We start from the raw sequence: 6,872 nt of genomic DNA on the forward strand, positions 1-6,872 counted from the left end.
ATTAAGGTATGAGTTAATATATTGTGATATTATTTTTGTACTAATTTAGACTGATTGTGCATATGTTATTGTTATGCATGAATGAAAATTGTTTATGAGCTTATGATGTGAACATGTTAGCTAGATAATTTTATGTATATCATTACCTTATTTATTTTTGAGTTGATATGTTGTGGATTTATACCATGCTAATCTAGATTTATTGTGTAGACAAGATATCCTCCTCTAAGATACATTAAGGTATGCTTTTTCTTATGTTCTCTACTTGGTTCTTGAATGTTTAATTATGTTGTTTATCTCTTGTTTGAATGTTTGATTAATTGCATGACATGAGTATGCGTCTATAAGATTTGATGAAGAAATTATCATGTTTTAAGATGGTTGTACTAATACATATATGTTAAGCCAACTTATATGTACTTGAGTGTAAGTAGGTGATGGTAGTAGCATTATGTATTAGGACTGATGAATGTGAGTTGATTGTTGATTATGACATAGTTTTTAGAATTGGTAAAGGTTGATTTCAAATGAATCGATACGTTGTCTTGATATTTGGAACGTGTGGCTAACATGTGTGAGAAGTTGCAGGTAAACATGCTTGGTATTAGCATGACAAGGTAATAGTTGATGTTATATAACTAACAGATGGGTGATGTGACAGTACATAGTAGGACTCAATTGTAGCAATACAAAATAAAGGAATTGGTTAAGAATTCCTTTGTCAATATTTTGGAAACACAATTCCAAATGAATGAGAATTTGCATGATTACATGAAGTCTTCTTAACCTAGATTTTATCTAGCATTTTGTGGATATATGTTATATTCCTAAACACGTATTTGATAGATACATTAGCTAGTTTCTAGTTATAGTTGGATTTGTCAAGGGAATTAGAGTCCCTTGAGAGATGGCATGGATGTGTACAATTACAAGGCATCGTGCTTGGCACATCAAGGTAAGGAATTGATGTATTGTTATGTTTACTTATGCACTCACAATTATGTGTTCATGGTAGCATGATACAGGGAATTGCATGGAAAAGAGACTACCATGAAATATTGAATAAGTCTCAAGTTGAACTTTCCCTTTAAAGCACTAGAACCATGGGGATTGAGTCATGGTGTTTTCGCTAGTCTTGTTCTTTTGGTATTTTATTATCTGTTTGCACTTGATTTGGAGTTTTGTTTACGTCTAGTGCATGATCATGCCACCTTTTTTTGGTGTTGTATTTCTATTCGTGTTTCGTGGTTTTGTTGTTGTTTGTTTCTTTTTATTTCCTTTATAATTTGAGGGTCTTCGGAATTGGTTGGGAAATATGAAATTTAGTGGAGCTCGGGGAGAGTTGTGTGGTTTCCATCAGATAATGTAAGACTTGAATGAAGCTCGGTGCATGAGTAATGGAAGTTGAAGGTAAGAATATGATGGTCGGTTGGATTGATTGCGTCCATTGGTGTAAATGGACAATGGCAGTATAGTCATGAGAAAAGTGGTCAGGAAAGGTGAAACAAATGGATTAAGGTGTCAGATGCCTCTTCTATTTTGGGAATTATTCTCAATGCTTACATGTTGTGAACATATAAAGGGAGTTCTCTTAACCTTGACCTTATGGTATCTGGTAATTATGTTGTGATCATGATTGTGCTGATGTCTATATATGTATACATGTATGTATCTATGTATGTCATGTCTGACAGGGCCATCATGGATCATGATTGTTTTCATGCTAATGTATATATGTATATATGTATGTATGTATGTCATTGTCTGACAGGATCATGATTTTTTTATGCTAATGTTTATATATATATATATATATATATATATATATATATATAGATAGATAGATAGATAGATAGATAGATATAGATGTGTGTCATTGTCTGATAGGGTTGTCAGGGATCATTCTTGTGAGGAATGATTGCTTATGTAGGTGAATGGAATGAAGAGGTTCTTGGATATGAGGAATCAAGTGGGAAGAGTAGTCCTCACAAATCTACGAGGTCAATATCATGTAGTTATGAGTTGATATTATGTGATTATACTATGTTTATGTTATGGATAGGCTATAGTGAGGGATACATTAGCAAAATGAAAACAATATGATTTGCAGCATGTTGAGATAATCATGGATGGCAAAGAGACATTGGAAGCAAGGTTGCTTGGTAGAGACAGTTCGGTTTTGTATTTGCAATGTTACTATTGTGTATATGTTGTGCATATTGTATATTGAGTGATTGTACCTATGGTGTTGAGTGCCTGTTGTATATTTGGTGTTGTGTGCATATTGCATATGCAATGTTGGGTATAGATGGTGTTATGTACATGATGGATATGAGGTGTTGTGTGCAGGTGATATTGTGTACAAGTCGTGCATGTAGCATTGTGTACATGTGGTGTCGTGTACTTTTCATGCATGTGGTGTTGTGCACATGTGGTATTATGTACATGCTGTATAGGGGGTACAGTGTACATGTGGCATTGTGCAGGTGGTGCCATGTACATGTGATGTTGTGCACACGTTGTGCAGATGGTGCTATTTATAGGTGGTACTGTGTACATGTTGTACATATGGTACTAGTGTACATGTGGTATTGTGTGCATGTCATACATTCTGTGTTGCAGGCATGTGGTACTATGTATGTGCATTGTGTAGTTATAATATTGTCACATGTGTATTCATTGTTTTGTACTCTATGTAGTACATGAATTGTGGTGTGTTGTATGTCAGGTGTAGGTACATGTATTGTGTGGTGTTGTACATTAGGTATAGATGTATGTGTTGTGTTGTACATCGGGCGTAGGTGCATGTGTTGTGTTTCACACCAAGTGTAGGTGTATGTGTTGTGATGTACATTGTGTATGTGTACATGATTGAGGAAAATAAAAGGAATTGGGTGTTTTTGGGTGTGGAAACCGATCTGGTGTGCGTACGAAAAGGACAAAGGATAAAGGTAGAAGCTAAAATTTATTAAAGGATAAGTATCAATACTTTATTTAAGTCTTTATTATGCATGTGATCTATGATTCTGGTCTATGACAATTACATGTGATCTATGACTCTGATTTATGATAGTTACATGTGATATATGATTTTGATCTATGAATATTGTGTTTTGAGCTAACGAGATGTGATATGTTTATACATGATGATTTGATCAACATCTAGTTTGACTTGTTGTGATAGGAAGTGAGCAGAATTGCAAGTGTACCTTATTGATGAGCTACCAATGAGGTACGATGTGAATTTATTTCAATTTATTTTAAATCTAATGGAAGTTATGCGATTGGTATAGGAAGCATGGAGATTCTTGTTTCGGTGGTTGAAACTGACTACAAGGATTCGTAGCAACAACAAAAGGAATTCGAATAGGAAACAATATGCTGGTAAAGCACTTCAAGAGTAGGGCCATTGTGGGACATTGGTGCCCAATAGTATCCATTTATTTCCATGAGAATGCCATGAATGGAATGATAGTTTTTAGGCAGGTATATGTCTTGGGTTTTTACCATCTGATGCAAGGAAGCCTTGCCAAGGGATGGGTCACCTGGGATAGGGGATGCCGAGGAACTTGGAAGGTGAGTGACTACATGGAAGGGGGTGACCCGATTGCTTGAGGGACTATATAGTAGAGAAGGGAAGGCCAAGGGTGGAATTTGTTTGGTCATTAGCATTTCCAGATGGAATAATATGAAAGTTAGGAGTGTGCCTTGGAACAATGAGCCCGATAACTGTTCACTGAGAGGACAACAATGTAAAATTGTAGCACTAGACATTGGATGCAGATTTCACTTGGGTAGTGGATTTTGGACTTCCTGGGAAGGAGGTGAATCCTGGTATTACTTTTTAGGGTGGAGGTGTGAGCATATAGATTCCATTGTTGCAGATACATGCATATATCCTTTTATTTGTTGGTTGAGAAAATGTGCATATGTGTATATGTGTATATTATTGTAAATATTGTATCGAGCTGGATTTATAAATCTCCATAGATAGTATGATTATTTTTTGGTTGAAGAAAATGTGCATAAGTATATGTGGTTATTATAAATACCGTAATGATCTATGTTATAAAGCTCTAGTAAACGTTATGATTTTCATATCTTCACAAGTCATTATAAATACTACAACGAGCTATGTTATAAAGCTTCATGGGAAGTATGTTTTGTTTTTCAGTGATTTTTCTAGTTGTAGGTGTCATTAAATACCGAGGATTGTGTTCCCTGAAGGGGAGGGTTCTGTAACAACCCTGGTTAAAAATTCATGTAAAAAAATATAAGACCATGGTCATGGGACACATATTCCAAGCTGAATGGTGGGAAAAACATCCTAGTGGGTGTTCATTTTGGTTATTATGGCTAAAGGAAAATGGCGAAGGAAATGGAAAATTCTTTGGAAACACAAGAGGCCTTAATTGGAATTTTATTTATGAAAAAAAGGAAAATAGGAGAAAAGGAAGGTGAAAGGTCATAGGTTGCATGTGAGGAGGAAAATGAAGGAAAATAATGGAAAATGAAGAAAATAGAGGCCTCATTGATAAAAAGGATTCTGAGGATCAGTTGGTAACCTTTTGTCAGTTCATTGTTAGAGCTATCTCTCTATTATCTCTCTCTCACCTCTAGGACAAACATGATTTTCTTGGAACACTTCAACATTGGATTAATAAAACAAAAGAAGGCAAGAGGAAGTAAAGATCAAGAAAGGAAGAGTAGAATAAAGTGGCTACAATGGGATTATTTGCAGGTTTTGAGTTGCATGTATGGTTTCCTTTCTAGTTTTTCCATGAATGTGTGTATTTGGTTCTCTTGCTATCATCGGCATGGGTTTTCTAGGTGTGACAATGCTTTTTTCATCCTTGCATTTCCATTTTCGAATAACCATGGTGTGATGGGGTTCTCATGTTTTGGTTGAGATGGATTTCTGGATGAATTCGAAGATACGTGAGGTGGATCTCTGAATGAAAGAACACATGGCCTAGTGATACCTGAACCACACTATAGATTACAATAAAGCCATTGGCCTAGTGACCCCTGAACTAGACTGTAGGTTGCAATAAAGCCAGGCATTGTGTGCATCGGTGGGCCTAGGAATCCTTGGCTGGTGAATGGAAGGATATATGGTAAATCCTAGAGGTGGTTTCCCTTGATTAGGCCTAGGAGTCCTTGTCAGTTAATGGTAGGATATATGGTAAAGCCTAGAGGGTGGTGTCTCAATTATGACCTAGTGATCCTTAGATCAGACTGTGGATTGCAGTAAAGCCTAGAGATTAGGAGACAGGAAAATTCCTCATGGGGTAGGTGGAGAAATCTGGTGGCATCCATGCTTATTTATGGCATAGTCATCCAGTGAGGATTATGATAAAGCCTGATTCTACCAATGAGGGTGAGGCGGTTTAGCCTCGGGAAGCCCTGGTTGGTTCTTTTGGTTTGAGTCACACATTCATGCTTGGAATATGGCATGGGGGTGATTGGCTGAAAGAAAGCTTTGGTTCATCCAATCTATTATCGGGTGGTACGTGCAAGTCCCAAACCTGGCTGTCTTATGCATTCATTGACAAGAGTTCCTTCTCCTTGGTATTTAATGTGTAAATGTATCGGTTCACATGTAGTATTTATGGCTATTGTATCCTTTTTATTTTTGTTGGTTATGTGAAAGTTATGAGCATGTTTTATGACAATTATGATGTATGAATCTCATCATATTTTGGTTGATAAATGAATTAAAAAGCAATATATGACCTAATAGATGATAATTCATCTAATGTGATAAGGCATCAATGCTTTCTTATGAATCTCAGATAAGTATGAGACCCCTACGCCAAGATATGTTGTTATGACATGTAGATTACCTGTGCACAATGTGTTCAACAAAATGTTTGTCATGGTTAAGATTTGTTAGTTCAATTCCTTGATAAATTTTTTTGTTGAAGGCTTTGTCTTGGTGTCATTTATTTTCTTGGAAAGTCCCTTCAAGTTCCGGGAAGTGGTTTGGAGACTAGCCCTAAAAAAGTGGCTCAAATCTTGCAGTCTCTAGCACAAAAAAAACTGCAAAAAACTATAGTCTCTCCCTTACAGGCATTTTTGGAGCGACTGGAGGGTCCTAGTTGCATGCATTCCCATGTCATGGGAGTGACTAGGGGTTTATTTCATTGAAATTCTATGTTAACTCAGGGGTTGGCCACCTGGAGTGGTAGATTAGCTCCTGGGGGTCTTGTAGCACCTAAGGGAAGTCTGTAAGGTGTTGGTTTGTCGGTTCCACTTCCTTAACTACACATAGGGAGTTGAATCATATCATATTAACTCTTCATGACATGTTTACTTGGTGTACAAGTTATCTTGGGTAAATGTGGTAGGAGGGTGTTACATTTAATTTTTGCAGAGTCATGGATTACTGCATTTTGGAGTGTTCTACTACAGTCTCCTTGCAGTGATGTGGCATTTTGTGCCCTAACAATGTAATTTCGCTTCCACTAGTAGGATTTTAATACCCCCTTTGGAGTTTGGCTATTTTGAGGAGAGAATTTGGGCAGTTAAATAAGTGTGAGGTAAACTAGGATTTTCCAGAATTGAATTCTCAAGATGGAATCTATGCTACTTTTGTGGTTCATAGTGGCCTCAATTCCCTACTTCTCTACGAGGATATAGGTGGTGGTTATCTTACTAATGAGAATGGTGATAACATGAATGATGAGTTGGAGGCTACATTTGGTAATTTTGGTGAAAATGATAGTTGGCAGAGCTCTACTAAGAATATCTCATGATATTTCTCTCTAATTTGTTTGGCCTTCATTCCCCCTTATTGGTATAAACATATAATATTTATCCCTTGAGTTTGTACATTAATACTCTTAGCTTGTGGTTTCTACCAGTGTGGT

The sequence above is a fragment of the Pinus tabuliformis genome, chromosome 4_2, assembly GCF_031772625.1.
Source record: "Pinus tabuliformis cultivar Carrire ecotype Pingquan chromosome 4_2, CPIR1, whole genome shotgun sequence".
In the NCBI taxonomy this organism is placed as follows: domain Eukaryota; kingdom Viridiplantae; phylum Streptophyta; class Pinopsida; order Pinales; family Pinaceae; genus Pinus; species Pinus tabuliformis.